Consider the following 17769-nt stretch of genomic DNA (forward strand, 5'->3'; position numbering starts at 1 on the left):
AATGTATGTTAATTTCTACATGTTTAGGATTAGCTTTTGCAATTCATCACTGGCTTGTGTTTTTTAAGCTTTCCCTGTCAGCCCAGCAAGTTAAATCTCTATTTACACCTCTGAAAGCACTGTCAGAGGAGATATTTTCAGAATGCAATGGTTTGTCTGTATTTTAGCTACACTATCTAGTGTGCTGTAAACAATCACTCTGTTCCATTCAGCTTGATATTTTAGGAGACGCTTTATCTCGAACTGCAGGTGAAACTTGCAGTCCTATATAGAGATTATCATATCTGGCATCAGATAATCAAACTAGTTTATGGGGCTATTTTTACATTTCCACTATTCTTTAAAGACAAGATTGTGCTTTCATTAGTATCTTTACTTGTTTGAAATCTTTTTGTTTGTTTGTTTCTATAGCAACTCTAGTTTTCTGCCCAGGATTCTTAAACCTATTAGCTTTTAATATATGGATAGCCATGGAAAATAGGCATTTTTTGATGTACTTTGGTAAGTAACAATTCTCAGTAGAATCCTGGATGTTCACTTTTGCAGGAATTAGTGGCTTCAGCTTTAAACCTCCAGTCCAACAAAATTATGTGATATGCGAAATGTGTTTGTGGAGCATTCGGTGGGAAGATTACTAAACCTTCACTCTTTGCTGTAATTGCAGCAGTGGCAGACAACAAGTAAGTTGATTTAACTAAACAAAATGACTGATTTAACTAAAACAAATTAAAGATGACAAGACTGAATGAAAAGGGAACTTCAGTCCTGAACCCTACTTGGGTGGTTATCTTGACGACATCATCTTTCTTATCTCTTTGGCATTGAATCTTGGATAGAGGCTTGAAAATTCTCTAGGCTTTTGGCAATGGAATTCATTTACTATCTGAGAGCAAAAACAAAGGTGCCATGCAGTTTGTCTCAGGGCTGATCTGTACAAATTCCAACCATTCAGGCCTTTCCCAGGCACAGTGGCTTGAATTTCACTCTAGATCTTCAGTGAAAGTGTTTTTTATCCTAATACACAGGTGTGCTCACATCAGGCCTTTGTGCCACATCTCTCCTTTATTCTGGCTTCTTTGCCATGTCCTGTGCATGCTTCATGGAACTTGCATCACCCTGTTGAGAAGCTAAAGGGAAACCACTGAAAAGCTCATCTTCTCTACTTTGTTCACGTACATGTAATGTCTTTGCAATCTGCATGAATAGGCTGTAATAAAAGTGTATTTTTTTAATGTTCACTTTAGAACCAAGTGTCCAGTCAGTTTTGCCCTTGAAAGAAATATGGATATGTTAATTACTGGTGGACAGTACCCTTTCTTTGGAAAATATAAAGTGAGTGAGAGAAGGTATTTTGCTCAATTATTGGGTAATAGTTTCTTCTGGGGCAAATCAGAATCATTTAATTGACTAGCAAGATGCAGCAAGAAACCAAACTCCTCCTCTTCTGAAATTCTAACCCAGCACGAACCTTGCCCCAGTCCTAAGACTATCCTGAAAAATACTATGAATCAAAACAACAGCTATCATCCTATTCCTACAGCCCATGCAATACCCGGAAAAAGCAGAGCTATCCACCGCTTTTCTTACTCCAAAATACTGCTAATATCAGCCCTACCCCATCCTCAGATGACAAGTACGTAAATCAGAATTGAATACGAGCCACTTTTCAGATACAAAGCCACCCTGCAAGGTATTGCCAGATTCAGCTGGTAGCAAAATTCTTCCTTTTGACTTCTGAATTAAAAATAACTGGGTAAACAATGCCACCACTGAAGTCAGCTTGGCATCTGGCAGTAGCAGGGGAAAAACCCTTCTCTTTGGTGTTGGTGTATGATTTGAGCACACTAAAACCCTCTGGGACAGGGTTTACGGTTCAATATGGTTTGGATAAAGAAGGGCTGAGGAGTTGGTTTTCCTGTTGACTCTTGCATGAGTTGTAGAGTTTGGCTGATGACTATTTCTAGGACAGACTGGTTATATTTTTTATTTTGCCGAAGATATTGCTCACAAAGATACCATTAGATTCTGGTTATGATTAGACTAGGTTTAGAACTGGTTTGGGAAAAGAAAGGAGGAAAGTTTCTTTTTTGGTTAAATCTTGTATTAACCATAAGACAAGGAATGGGATTGTGACTGACGGATGTCAATAGCATATGTATTTCATATTCTTCTGGGTATCCATTACCTGATTATGGTTGAATCTAGGATAAAATGTGTTGTTAGGGGAAGGATTGTGGTTTGTGGAAAAGTGGTTAAACAGTTGGTTTATTAACGAGCCCTGCATGGACTTTAGGAACTAAGATGAGGGCTAGCTGAGTGAAGAGCTGCTATAGCACATATAGGTCATCTATAGATATTTGATACTAGGAATAATATTAGGACTGTGGTTACAGAAAAAGTGGAAGGAGAACTGTGGTCTATTTCTCAGTCCTGCAGGGGTCACAGGTCTGTGTAATTGCATTTACTGCATATGTGTATATCAATCACCCGAAACTTCCAGGCTGGGATATTTCATATAGCTGTTACCTGACACATTTGAAGATAGGCCTAATATAACCAATTTCGTTCTCAGTCTGAGGTGATGGTGATGTTTTAAGTCACAAACAGTTTATTTTAATTTTTATTTAATAATATGTTATTGGCAGATATTGATAACAGTGGCATTATTAATATTAGGATTTAGGTTGCATATATAGGTAGAAATAAAGAAAAGAAGGAATGGAAGGTGTTTTTTGCTGAATCATCTATGAAATTCAAACTTCTGATAAGCCTTGCTTTTAGAAAAGGAAAAGGCTTATATTTAGTTTTCCTGCAGATTCTTATTACTTGGATATCACTGATGGTAATGTTAGGGTTAAAGTCAGAAAGACAGTGAAGAAAACAAGGGCTGAGATGTTTGTTTTCCCCCTGAGTTATTCCATAGGCACCTGGGAATGTTGAAGAGAATGAAGGGAAGTTTTCTGTTTAGTTTTGATGGAGACACCAGTAATATTTTCAGGCACTATTAGCATTACAGTAAAGTTTAGGAAAAAGAAGAAATCAGAACCCTGATTCTTTCTTGAGTCTTACACGGGTACCAGAGGTAGGAGGAGGGCTGCAGTTGATAGACGTTCCTGGCTTATGTTTAGTTTTGCTGAAGGAGTAAAGTGCCACAGTATTCCTAAGGCCAGGATTAAGGTCAAGGTTTGAATAAAAAGTGATTTTTTTTTTTTTTTTTTTTTTTTCCCCCCAACTTGCATGGGTCCCTGAAGTACTATGATAGCTGTCTTGGAAAAGCAGCATTTAGCTTATGTTTCATTTTGGTTCAGTCATCTTTTGACTGAGAATCCCCATTATAGGTTTAGATTTCCATTAGGGAACCCATCTGCGTCCCTAGGAAAATGAAAGCAAGAGGACTTTGTCTTCTTTCTAAATTTTACATGGACCTTCAAGCTATGATGAGGACTGGGTCATGCCTTATATTTGACATATATTTCACACCTTTGATTCAGGTATCACTTATCAAGAATTGCTTAGGCCAAGCTTAGCATTAGAGGTATGTTAAAGAAAAGCAAAGATGAGTTTGCTGAGTCATGGATAGACAACAGCAATAAGATTTTCTGATGGAGGTTCTAGCATTTTTTAAAATTTTGCACACATACTGGTTACCTGACGATTCTAGAAGTTAGGCCAAGATTAAGGTTACTGTTTTTGAGAGGAAATGTTCTGGAGTTTGATTTCCTAAGTTACATTAGCATCTGAGCTTGGAGGAGAGTAGGTATTGGAAAGGAGGCATGCATTATATTTAGTTTTGGTGCAGATACTGTTTTCCAGAGTATTGTAAAAGTTAGGGGGGTTAGGCGACTGGGGGAAAAAAAAAGTGTGGAGTTTGATTTTTTTTTTTTTTTTTTTTTTAAACAGTCTTTCATGAGCCCCTGAGCTACAAGAAGTATTTCTATTGAATAGGATGTATGCTTTATGTATAACTTTGGAGCAAACAATTTTTACTCAAGAGTTATTAAGGCTATTTTTGTAATTGGGATTCTCAAAGGACCTGATGAGTGTTACTTCTTATAAAATACTGTATAGGCCCCAAGCTTTGTTGGGTGGTATTGAAAGGGGCATGTGGCTCATGGTTCATTTCAGTGGAGATCCCTCTTAACCAGGGATCTCTGAGATTATGGCTACTGCTAGGGAAGGTAAAAATAGATGTCAAGATTTTGTTTTCTCACTGAATTGTCTATGAGTCCTAAAGCTACTGACAGTGGGAAAAGCTTATGTTTCCTTTGGTTTCAGCTATTGGTTATCTGATATAGCACTGTTAATATATTTCATATATATTACATTAATATATTTCGTCCAACAATTTTCTCATGGTAAAGAAACATCTAGGGATCACAATTCATCTGATACAAAAGGTCAAAAAAAGGCATAAATAACAGTTACATTTCAGCAAAGCCTTCAAAATAAAGCTCAGGCATTCCACTGAATTTCCAAAAATCTAGATCTAAATCTTAGAGAATAGATTTATTGTCTAATCTTGTCTCTGTCAGCTAAGACTCTAACTGACATCAGCAAAATGTTAGCTGATTGCAAATGTCGCAAGTTGGCACCAAAGAGATCACACGACCATTATTTCTCAATGTAGAATTAATAACAAATAAAAAGATGTCCTGGAGGCACTGTATTTCACAACACTTCTCAGGCTCTACTGTTTGCTCTCTGAGTGTTGGTAGCTGATTGCATGCTACAGCGAAATGTCTCTTTACAGAATTTGTAGTACTCTTCCATATCCACTTGTTCCTTCATAGCAGTGGATGGCTTGTATGGGATTGATTTCTTTCATCTCCATTCCTTGGGAAGTTATTTGTTCCTGATTTTACCATGAATGAAAGTTCATTACTTCCATTCCCACCTGCTTCTTGCATTTCCCCTGTTTAAGATAGCTATTTATTGACACAAGACTGCACCAAAATATGAACAGAAAGTGAATCAGGTTCTAAGCTATCCTCTTGACAGTCTATGAGAGAGAATGGAAGAGCAGTTGTGTCATTGCTCCATCAAAACTATATACTATGAACACCAGTTTATTATTACCCTGTATGGATACATACAAACAAAAAGGACTAGGACTAATCCTTCAGCTTCAGAAGAACAAGAGTACAACCCTGCTGTTGTTTGTTCTAAAAGAAAAGTTCTGTAGATGTTCATAGTAAGAGATACTTTGCCATTTGTCCAAAATGCCTTTGATTCCAGGTTCAAATTCTGCTCTATCCTTCTCTTATTGTGGATGAGGAGGGAATAGTATCTGGGGCTACACATACGTTATAAATAGAGCCAGCATGTTCTTAATTCACCCAATTTCATGAGAAAAAAATATGCTTTTCTGTTATTTGAACTAATTCACGTGATCCCTACAGAACTCCTGTGAATAACTACTAGCTCATTTAGAGTCTATCCTGTCTTAGAGCAGTGAAATTTGTAATTGTCAGACTGCTGGAGAATTTCCACTCCCTTTCAATAATATACTGATTCTTGTGAATTAAATCTGTCTTCGCCTTGTTCTTTTTCTTATGCGCCTTTGTTCAGTTCAGTAAGAAAATTACCAAGTTTCTGTGGCTTTTCTTTAGGCTGGAGGTCTTGTCCGTATCTATGTAGATGCGTCTGTCCTAGTCACTCATGGTGGAACCGAACAGGGACAAGGAATTCACACTAGGATGTTACAGGTGAGTTAGCATCTGAGGGTAAACAAAATACAACAAGAAAGATAACTGAGCCAAAAGGATGAATGGCACTAAGAAGCACAATGGGCAAATTCTATAGACATAAGAAAGCTAAGTTTAATATTGGGTTGTTGCTTCTGAGTTATTGATGAAGACAAAACTTAGGAAAAATATAAGCTGTAATCAAAGTGATCTTTCAAGACCTGGAAAGGAGATGATGAACATCTTTGTGGTAACATCACTGTTACAGGATAGCTAAGGCACAGAGAGCACATGCAAAAACGACCCAATGGTTTTTTGCAGAGGGAGTTAAAGTGCTGAAAATTTAACTTTGTAGTGTATCCAACACCAATGATAACATCAGATAATTTTTATGCATTTCTGGTGTAAACAGCGATAAACAAAACTATGTGCCAAATAGGTCATTTTGGAGCTAAAATGAGGCCACTCCTTCAAAATGAGCTGAATGAACATCTGAATATTAGAACACTGTGAAAAACAATAAAGTGAGAACACAAACTAACCAAACCATTTCAAATGAGATAGAAAATAAAATATAAAGATAAGATTTGAAACTCCAGGAGGACGAATGATTAATTGGTTTTTACATTTTATTAAGTTTTCCGTATGTAACCAAAAGAAAGAGCAATCAATTAGAGGCAAAACATATAGTATTGCATTGCATTGTTCTAGCTTATCTTTTATTACCTGAATTTATTTATAAAATATTTGTTTTACAGAATAATTGTTAAGGAAGACTTCTGGATTTGTCTTAGTCATAGTATTACTGTTGAATTAGGTCATTTCTCTGTGTGTATATATAGAGAGAGACGAATGGCATGATGAATTCCTGACTTGAGATTGCATCTTCAAGTGGGACTGGATATCTTTTTGTTTACTTTTATTACAAATTGTAATATACACACTTCTGTGAAACAAGCACAACAACTGTACCTAATGGCAAATACACAGCAGGATCAGTCGGAACGGAAATCAATGCAAGAGCAGTCCAGGTTGGACTTATTACCTTTTTTTTTCACATAATCAGTGATTCTGTTAAATAATGAATGTCCCTCTGAGGATTCATAATTTTGTTTTGGTTTTGAGCTGCTTGCAGTTCTTTTGTCTCAAAATCTTTCTTGCTAGTTTATTTCACATGCATAGTTTAAAGCAAGGCAGATTACAGAGCACTGTTAAAAAGGATCACTTTTTTCTGCTTTACTGTATCAGTTTTACAAATGTGGAGGTTTTTTAGATTGCCTCTAGATATATTTATGGATCTTCACTTTATTCTGTATTTAAACACAATTTAAAGGAAAATTTAGCATAAGGTATATTTCAGGCACTTTTTTTAATAATCAGACTGAAACACCCTTATCCACTTAAATGCTTTGGGACCGATTCTGCTTTTGTTTATTTTGTAATAAATCATTCAAGCCAGTGGTTTTCTATCTAGTAAATCAAAATAGGAGAAGAGTCAGGTCCTTTATCTTCTTTTTGTTGATGGTTTCAGTGATAGCCCTGTATATGAATACTGCAATTACATTCGAGCAGATACCACTCTTCACAAAGTGCTGCTTTCTAGCTGGCAGTTAGCAGAGTAAAGAAATTGTAGGTAAACGAACAGAGTTACAGTCCTCAGAATGAATTTAACAAACTAACCACCAAGAAAGATCTTCTATTGCTTTGAAAACAGCAGGTAGATTGGGTTTGTGGGTTGGTCAATGGTGCTCAACCTTCTTCCAGCCTTCTTCCTCCCTAGGGTGCTTGTCAAATCCTTTGGAAGCATCTGGACCCTATACAATGGAACAATCCTAATGGCAAATGGGAAGACTGGGTAAATATCTCCCTCTGTTTCTTACTATTAAATTATGATAAACCCACGAATGTAGAGTGAAAGCTGCCATTGTTCTGGAGGGAGGAAGGGGCCTCCCTGCATGAAGTAAACTGGAGGAGAGGAAGAGAATAAACAGTGCAAAAGGAAGTGGTGCAACACAATGTCCTGGTAAATCTGGCCAACTTTCGAGATTTGGCAATGTGTCCCTTCCTAAAGATATGTCCCGGGCACGAGGGAATGTAAAGCTTTTACTTAGGGCTCTTTTTTCTTTAAAATGTTTTTTTTTAAGTTTCACTTTTTCTTTAAATATGAGGTAAAGAATTTTTAATGTTCTCTCTTTAATAATGAGTATACCTTTTGCACATCAGTGAAGCTCACAAGCAAAGCATCAGTCTTTCAGCTACCGGCTATTTCAAGTAAGGAAAGCCATTAGTATTTTTTAATTTCTCATCATCAGTGGTGCTACTTTGTCAATAAGTTGAAGGAAGGATACAACTGTCCCCGTTCAACCTTCTCAAGGCCATATCAGATGCAGCACACAAACCATTAAGAAGTTGCCTGGATCAGAGAGTGCAGTGTTTAACCAGAGGAATTCTTCTCTTCAACCCATATTGATTTCAGAGAAACTTTACATCCTTGGTTAGCTAGTTTGATAACTGAGGCACAGACTCTTCTCCAAGGTCAACTACAGTAGGACACAGGAGGCATACAAGGAATTTTTTTCCACAGCCATCATGGTTTGCAACCCTCCTATCCTCCCAAATCATTCCACACAACATATATTTATCAGTGGTGCTACTCCCTAGATTGTCTTTGACTACAGAGATCCTATAAAAATAGTTAGCTTAGAGAGTTTATGATATATCACGTCATATGATTCCTGTAGTGGTCTCAACAGCAAGGACAAGGATGGGGTGCGGGGGATATCTTGATTAAATTCCTCTAATCTGAGGGATGTTCTTACTTCCTCCAGAGGTTATGTTACAAACATGAACTGGGACACACAGAAAGGCCATGAGTTCCCATATTTTCTCTTCAGAGTTGCATGTTCCGTAGTAGAAATTGACCATTTGACAGCAGCCCACAAGGTAATGTCAAAAAATACAGTGAACTTGAAGCAGAGTTGGGTGAATTTCCCACCATCATTACATTCAAATGATTTTTTTTTTTCTTTTGCTTCTTTTGACTAAGAATAGAGACATGGTCTGTTGGATGTACTCAACAAAACACCAGCAGAACAATAAATGGCTATACTGCCCTTTACAATATAATTTGTTCATCCTGTTCTCGTTATAGAAGTCTGATGTTAACCAGAAGAATAAGAAACATTATGAGAACAGCAGAAAATAAAGAAGGTCTAATGTTTATATGATATATGATGGCTTTGAAATTCAATTAGACCTTCTGAACATCTCTCTACAGGTTAAGTCTTCAACAACAAGACCGTATCATTAGTTACAGTCCCCTTTTTAACAGATTTACATTTAAAACAGATGAAGCCACAGTCACATAACATGACCTGTTGCAAAGGGGATTTAGTGCAGGGACAGCTCTCAGCAGCATTGTATGGAGGCCATCCAATGTCTTCTGGCTACTGGGGAAGAACATTTGGCTGCAGTGACTGCCAGACATCTAGTAGACCATGTGGAGCTAGACTCCAAAATCACTGGAGTCTGTGAACCTCCTCAAACTATGCCAGGCTGGGATTTAGGAGGAGAAGCCACTGGACCTTGTATAAGAACAGCCCAGTAGACATTCTTCCCTGTCCCCTCCTCTACATAAGGAACTCCTGTTCAGGTGACTGTGCTTCCACACTCACAGCAAAGCATAGGAAGTGGCTAAATGTCACTTCAAGAAATTCAGTTTCTATAGGAGAACAAGCAACAAAGCCATTCTTGAATTCATGATCATCCTGTTACTCATGGGATGTGCACATCACATTCCAAGTTTCAGACAACCACCAAAAATGCATTATCTAGATGAACTCCCCATCAACACAGCCTGTCTCAAGTAGCTTTCACGTTTCAAAATACATTTATAATACTTGTGATGACACATCTTTCATGTGTGAGACATATTTTTTAGGATCCCTTTGTTGTTGTGTATTTTAAATATAACTTTATAACACCTTTTATTTGTTTAACAGAACATCAGAACAGACATTGTCATGGAGGCCTGTTCTAGCATAAATCCAGCTATAGATATAGGACAGGTATGAACTTCCACAGTTTTGCTTTATATTAGAAGTTAGTGAATGTTCCTCTTTGTCCCTAAGTGATTGCTGTTATTGGTCAATTTAATAGCCACCAAAACCTATGAGACACTATCCATTAACACTCAAGGATGCTGGATTGACAGATGTACTAGTATTTTATTTTATTTGCAGCTATAAATAATACTAGGTTAAGTTTTCTACTTCTTGTTCATCTTCTCAGAAGTGATGAGAAGAGCAAATCCAACAGACTTTGGAAATGTCTTACAGGATTAGCATCCTAAATCTCCTTATGACTTTTTCCTGATCAATTTACTCTACCCCAGAATTACTGACTGAGGGCTAAATCTTAACCAGCTGCAGAGCACTGTTGACTTCAGCTGTGATGTACTGGAAAAAACTATTGAGATGGAACAGACCTTTCTTTAAAGGTCTATTATATCCATAGCTTTGTATTATGGATTCAGCTACCTGTATCTACAGACAAATTTAATAGTGACAAAAGTGGTGTCACTCACTAATAATTTGTAAATAAGAAAGTAGTGGTGAAATCAGAGTGTAAAAAATATTTGTCATTTCTTTGCAGAGTCAAAGGAAATGCTCCTAAAATTATTACCTACATTTAAAAGCCTTTCTTATTGTGCTTATTTACAGGCTTATCCTGATATATTTGCCCTTTGCCTAAAAGATCATGTTCATTTTGCACATTCAAGGATTGCCAAATTTGTCAAATCATTCTTTCTTAGCAGTTCAATTCTATGTTCACCATGCACCAGTGTTTACGTCACCATCATAGCGAAGGTGTCTACTCAGCAGTTGTTCCTTCCTCCTTTAGGTTGGCCTGTTATTTTCTCTTCATATCCAACCTATCATCTATTTATGTCTGATGTTTTTCTCTAGAGGAAATTTCATTAGCTATCTGAGAATCTTTTTAAGCAAATATCAGATTGAGCAGACCTTTTATGTCATAGTACCTGGGCAAATATCTCCTCACTGGAGTTCCTGTGAGCAATAAGCTTGAAGTCAGTGGATTTGACTCAGTTCTCTTCGGCAATTTTGCCAAAGCAAATCAGAGGTAACTGTACTAGTTACAGTGAGTTTAGCCAGGAATAAGGAAAAGTAGAACTTGAGCCAATGAAAATATTTGTATAAGTCAGATGAGGATAGCTTGGTCCTATTTTGGTCTATGTTGGCTAACTTCTACTTTTGGAAGGAAAGATGCCAGTTCATGTATAATCTTAAAAAGTAAGTCTAATTGTATATATGTTTTTATCTTTTAAAATGACTGAATGATCTTTTAAAATGACTGAATGAGATGTAAAAGTTTACCTTTTTTTCTTTGCTCTGATTGAAGGGTCCTTCATTCAGGGAGTTGGTCTTTATACATCAGAAGAAATCTTCTTTTCCCCAGAAAGAGAGCAGCTCACACTTGGCCCAGATACATGTAAGATCCCTGCCATCTGTGACATTCCTGAGCAGTTCTGTGTCTATTTACTGCCAAATTCACACAACTCAATTGCTATCTATTCTTCCAAGGTAAACATGCCAAACTAACCGTTTGCAATCACACCAGGTGATTCTGCTGCAAAACCGTAAGTGACTGTAGTGTATGGTAGAATCCTGCCCCCCGGCTCCGCCCCTCCGCCCCCCCAATTTCTGTTTCATCTATAGAACAAATTGTACTTAAACGGTGGAACACTGATGTTCTGAGGCTTTGGACTAATTCTCTTCCTATGATTCATTGGTATTACAGTAGCACTTAGAAACCCTAATCAAAATTGAAACTTTTTTGTACATAAAAAGTGAAAGAGTCCATCTTGAAGAGCTTAAACTGCCTAGACAGGAGAAGGGATGGAAGAAGGAAATATTATGATCCTTTTTAAAGGCAGAGAAGTCATGAGACAAGAGATTAAGTGACTTTATAGAATCTCACAGGAAACGTGATAGGTATGGGAATAGAGCCCAGTTCTTCCGTTGGCCATTGCAGAGCACCATTCTTTCTGTTTTAAGGGTACATCATCCTCTGAGGAGGCACCCAGTACTAGGATAGAGCACTGTTCATAGCCTCAAAATAAGAGCAAAAAAACAAAGAACCTCAAAATAAAAGGAGAATTAAAGGGGAGCGTAGGTCTCTGGCTACTAAAAGACAGGAACGCCCACTGTTCCAGCCTTGAATCTAAAGGGGCTATAACAACGTGCTGTGGTTCAACCCCAGTAGGCAGCTCAGCCCCACACAGCCGCTCACTCACTTGCCCCCAGTGGGATGGGAAAGAGGATTGGAAAGGTAAAAGTGAGAAAACTCGTGGGCTGAGATAAAGACAGTTTAATAGGTAAAGCAAAAGCCACATGTGCAAGCAAAGTGAAATAAGGAATGGAATTCATTCACTACTTCCCACTGGCAGGCAGACGTTTAGCTATCTCCAGGAAAGCAGGGCTCCATCACCTGTAACGGTTACTTGGGAAGACAAACACCATAACTTCAAATGTCCCCCATTTGCTTCTTCCTTCCCCAGCTTTATACGCTGAACATGACGTCATATGGTATGGGATATGCCTTTGGTCAGCTGGTGTCAGCTGCCCTGGCTGTGTCCCCTCCCAACTTCTTGTGCACCCCCAGCCTGCTCGCTGGTGGGGCAGTCTGAGAGGCAGAAAAGGCCTTGACTCTGTGTAAGCACCACTCAGCAACAGCTAAAACATCCCTGTGTTATCAACACTGTGTTCAGCACAAATTCCAAACATAGCACCATACCAGCTACTACGAAGAAAATTAACTGTATCCCAGCGAAAACCAGTACATATAGGAATGGAAATTTCCAGAAGAAAGTCCACTCCATATTCTTATGGCCTTACACGGTGTAAATGAGTAAACAGTCTTCCACATGAAGAAAATAGATAGAGACAAAGGGCACATTTCTTATCAAAATTAGACAGCACAAACTCTATCCATGCAAGAGGGGCTAAGGGGGCAGTAGGGGTGGGTGTCTGTCTTCCTCTGTTTCGTCATGTAGAATTAATTCCACTTGGATATAGAAAATGTAGTTTATGTGAGAAATCATGAGTTATTTCATGGCTTTATAATATGAGCACTGAAGTCCCAGCAGGAAGCTTTTTTGATAGTGTAGCTGTATTGTGAATTTTAAAATGATCTCCATCAGCCAAATCCTGGTCCTTGATGTTTTCTTGATTTGAAAGTTCTCAAACATCCAAGGAAAATTGTTGAATCCAAATATGCTGGACATGACCAAATACTGAGCTGGTGTGATTCAGTGTATTTCAGATAACTACAGCGGAGATGTGCTGATTTAACTCTGCTGTCAGTTTCTAAGGCCAGTCTCTCCAGCTGCCTCTCTCCTCTGCCAGGGCATGGGCGAGGACAGATCCTTCTTGGGCAGCTCAGTGTTCTTTGCAATACGAGATGCAGTGGCTGCTGCACGGAAAGAAAGAGGACTGCCCCTGGACTTCACACTGAAGACCCCCTTGACTGTTGAGTAGATTCGCATGGCCTGTGATGATGTCTTTACTGAGGTGGTAAGGTTGTTTTCATTCCTTTTGTGAGCTAGCCAACTCCTCAATTCTCTTTAATCTGAATGGACTGTGCACATAGACTAATCAGTGTTTTCTTCAACATACCACAATTAGCAGAGCTTTGCACTTTGTTTAATCATTTGCTCAGCTATGTTGACAGAGCAACATGAACTGACAGTCCAGAACTGAGGAACCTGTGCTGTTTCCTCAGTGGTAATGTTTCCAATTTATATATCTCCTTTAATCTAAAAGCTCTTGAAAGTTCTTTTCAGATTATACTCTGACTTTGTCTTTAGTGCCACTTTATTTGCATCTCTATTAGAAATTATGACTATGTCTAGACACTTAGTAGGTGTGCTCCATCCCTTCTCCTCTGCTTCTGGTCCAGACTGATACCACTCTGAACCATGTACCCCAGTTTCCTTCTTTTCTTCCTTGAAAACCAGCAAGATGGAAATACGGGCTCATATGCATCCAGGTCTTGTCACAACATGGAGTTAGAACACAGGCTGGGTGTACAAGAGCACTCCCAAATAAAACATGTTAGATTTATGTTTCCATGCAAGCATCACCATTGACAGTGGCATCCACAGAATCTAAGGGTGCAAATTTAAGATATTCACTGTAAAGGCCTAAACTGTCTAGGTCCCAGTTACTTCATATAAGCTCATTTTCTGTGTCATGATCTGAGAAGTATTCCTAGAGCTGCTTGAGTGAACACATCCTTGATTTTTATAAAAAAGCAGAGACTAGCAATGATTCTTCCCATTGTGCAATCCATTTCCAGCTGGGTTTATGAGAGCTCTCCATCTTGACCTTCAGGTCATGCTCTCTCTTCTTTGTTTTCTGAAATGAAGAGACATTCAGCAGACACTGAAATGATGGGGCCTAAGAAGGACAATGGATTTTAAATACCCCAATCTTCTGCCTTTTTTTTTTTTTTGACAAACATGCAAGATGCCTATTTTCTGCCTATCTCAGGCACCGTAACTACTTTGTAGATTTGATGTGTAGGTTTGAGAATGGTACAGGTCCCCACTCTGAAAGTGCAACACAGTGCCAACTTTGGCTGGTTTTGACATAGCACTATCTTCTAATATCTCCCCTCTCACACAGATGGAACAGGTACCCACAGCTGGTGGACTGTGCCCTTTTATTGAAATTTCCCCCATGATCGCTGAAGTTATTTGGATAACTATCTGTGTGCTTTTCCTCTGCTTTCTTCAAAATGAGAATGGCAAGAAAATATACTCTCACCCTTGCAGTTCTCTCTGTCTTTCTTTCCAGAGTACTGTCTTCAGTCTGCTCTCCTTGTATCTTGCACTTCCCTCACTAGAAGAGGTTGGCAGGACAGAGAAGTAGCCTGCTGGAGAGTACTTATTTTCGTAAGACTATGAGGCAGGAGCCAACTTCCCTCCCCCTATCTGTCCTAGCCAACAATGATCACACAAGAGTTTCTTCAGAAAGGAGGGCAAGATGGGAACGATGACATTGTTTTCTGATGTAATAGCTTTAGCCACTTGAACAGGTTTTCCACTGCACTCATCCTTTTGGCACTGCAAAAGTAGATATATCTGGAGTTGCTTAATACATTGTCACTTGCCCGAAATTTCTGTTTATTTATAAGTCGAAGAGGAAAAAAAAAAAGAATAAAAAATGAAAGGGTAGGAGCAATTATCAAACAGAAAACCAGCAAAAGTTTAGCAGCCATTCTCCCCTCAATCCACATCCAGTCAGAAAGCAAACTAAACAAACACTTTGGCAGCCTGGATAATAGGAAACACCAGACCAAAGTATGATAAGGTCCATTAATTAAAGCTTTAAACTTAAAAAGCCCCACGGACCTGAGTTTGAGCAACGGTGTTGTACCCTCGGCTGAAAATTTCTCTATGAAAAGGGACACAAACTGGGTCAGGCAAACCTGCAGGCCCCTATCTCTTCTAATGGCAGCCAGCTAGAGACCCCCTGACCTCAGCCTGCCTGGAGGTTGGGGCTGTGAATTCCATATCCACCCACTTCTGTTTCCTTCTGTGCAGGATATCCAGCGGTCAAGTCTTTCACAGTGATAAAACTTCTCATATTAATAGAAGTCATAATCGAGATCAAGAACCTTTGTGGGCTAGGTGTTGTGCAAGCACTTGGTAACAGCTTAGAATTTAAATAAAGGTGAAGTTGTTATCCAGTCATCGGGAGGTGATGTTCTATCTCCAGGAATGCCCTCAGAAATGTAGGATTTCCTTGCAAACATCATGGCCTCCATGATTTAACGCAGTCTCGTTAAACCATGTTGCATCATGGAACCTCATGTCAGTTCCTCTAATCTGAGCCTTTCAGGCTGTGAGCTCACCTGTGCTATGGAGATATCCACTTGATAACCTGTTCAATTACAAGTATGTCACTGCTGACTAGAGGTATGTTGGTTGATTTCACAACCCTTTATAACATGAGAAAGTGGGGATTTGTGCATGCAATGACATTTAAATGGCTCATAAGGAACACGCATTTGTGAATTACAGTAAGTTTTCTTTCTCCTTAGCAAAATGATGTTGTTTTCTTTATATTTTCTTTCAGATTCCAGAAGATAAACCTGGAACCTATAAGCCATGGGCTGTCAATATAGATTAATACTGCTTTCCTAAATATCAAACAACCAGGTGACTCCTTCAGCCACTTACTGACTGAAAGCATTCCTGCAAGAAAGAAGTAGAACTGTAATACTTAGAAACACAGATATATATAGATATCTGTCTTTGTAGAACAAGATATAAGCACCAGATCTATTGTCCTGCCAAGTAAGAGACCTCTCATTTTGAAACATACATTTATTTCTAAATCAAATTTTGTTCTATGCTACCCTGGAATAGTTCTGGAATTACCCCATGAACTTCAAAGAATTTGCATGCAATTTTGAAAATATCTGCAATGGAAGAGCAGATCACAAGTAGTACCATTTTGCCACTTCTACGTCCAGTTTGAGATTCACAACTGTTGTTATCCACTCTTTCTTTTCTTCTAGTGCATGAAAATCCCGAAGATCAGAATTCAACACTGTACAAATTAGTGATGGGCAATGTATCAATATTACAGTAGAAAAGAGATTCTAAAAGTACCTACTGCCAAATGTTTTCTAGACACTGATATATTATTACTACCACAGTAACCACAGTAATACTCTAGGATAGCGCTCTGCTTCCTGGCAGCCCATCTCAGGCCTGCTCCATGCCATTGGATCTCTCTGAACCACTATTGACCTCGACCTCTCTCAGAGCTGGAATAAAATCACTGCTATTCACTGCACTGTCAGTGCTCGCTCCTCCTCTCCTTTGCCTTACCCACAGTTTTGCTCTTCCTTTGGTGGTGAAGTAGGATATAGCTGATGCATTCGTCTGTAGGTAAGGAGAGGGCACAAGGTGAGGGAGGTGTACTGGAGGTCGGAAGGGTTAAATAGCAGGACAGGTTCCCAGTACCAGCTTTGAGTGAAGTTCATAACAGAGGTGAGGATTTCTGGGATAACATAGATTAGTGAGCAAAGATATGGGAGGACAGACCACCACATCTATAAAACCTCATTGTCTTCTTATCTAAAACATTAATTTTGAAATGGCGTTGCCCATTGCAACCATCAGCAGGTTTGCATAACAGATGTGCAGCAGGTGACTGAGCTGAAAAGGTGGAGGGGAGCAGGGCTGAGAGGAAACAATGACAATAGAAGTTCATTGTTAAAAATAGGTGTGTCAGCTCACAGTTTAACTCAGCCAAACAACATTACTGGCGCTCTGACAGAGATTGTTTTAGAAAGGGGTTTTTAAAGTGATGCAGTGGCAGCTGTATGAATCTTTATGGAGCATTTCCCCATGAGGAGAGGAAACTGAAAAGCAAGTGCAAAGGTGCTTGAGGGGGAGAAAAGGAAATACCTGAGTTGAGCCAACATAGGTATACATACAAATGAATATTCCACTTTTGCATCTGATAGTTCAAAGCAATAAAATTAATGGTAAGAACACATTTAACAACATCATTGTGTACACAAAACACTAGCATAAGAAATAACTCTGGAAATACTCAACAGGTATTGCATTAGTGCATTAGTGTACTCATTTACATAAACATAAATCTAGACTATTTTCATTTATTTTAAGGGTGAGAGTGCAGGCTTAAATTAGCATAGTATAGAAGAGAGTGTGACCTGTACACACCCTCAAATAAGTCATATTTAATCTAAATCTGTAGAGGTACAATAAGATTTTATTCCTTTACAAATAAATTAATATTACAAGTAATGAGGAAATTGCTAGCTTATATTGGTAAAGCTTTCCTGTTCATTTCTCTTGGTAAATTGTGAGAGATTAGAGCAAATGGGAAAAGCTCAACCAGCAATACGCTTTGCAATTTTCTAATAACAAAGACTTCAAGGAGCTGACAGCAGGAACTATCATGTCTTTGTGTTTCTTTCCTTAAAATGCGATTTTCATAATCTGTGATTTATCTTGTTG

At 38.6% G+C, this 17769-nt stretch overlaps 1 pseudogene across 1 annotated transcript in view; it reads left to right on the forward strand.

Moving 5' to 3' along the window:
- Positions 1 to 17769, forward strand: part of LOC309590329 (aldehyde oxidase 2-like) — a 48212-nt pseudogene that overhangs the window by 28907 nt on the left and 1536 nt on the right. The window contains exons 22-32 of the transcript in view: positions 547 to 680; positions 1245 to 1332; positions 5610 to 5705; positions 6632 to 6715; positions 7465 to 7539; positions 7903 to 7955; positions 8513 to 8627; positions 9686 to 9751; positions 11099 to 11287; positions 13112 to 13279; positions 15848 to 15930. The product of the transcript in view is annotated as an aldehyde oxidase 2-like (transcript). The remainder of the gene's footprint in view (positions 1 to 546; positions 681 to 1244; positions 1333 to 5609; positions 5706 to 6631; positions 6716 to 7464; positions 7540 to 7902; positions 7956 to 8512; positions 8628 to 9685; positions 9752 to 11098; positions 11288 to 13111; positions 13280 to 15847; positions 15931 to 17769) is intronic.

This window comes from Platalea leucorodia (genome assembly GCF_965183815.1).
Source record: "Platalea leucorodia genome assembly, chromosome: 5".
Lineage (NCBI taxonomy): Eukaryota > Metazoa > Chordata > Aves > Pelecaniformes > Threskiornithidae > Platalea > Platalea leucorodia.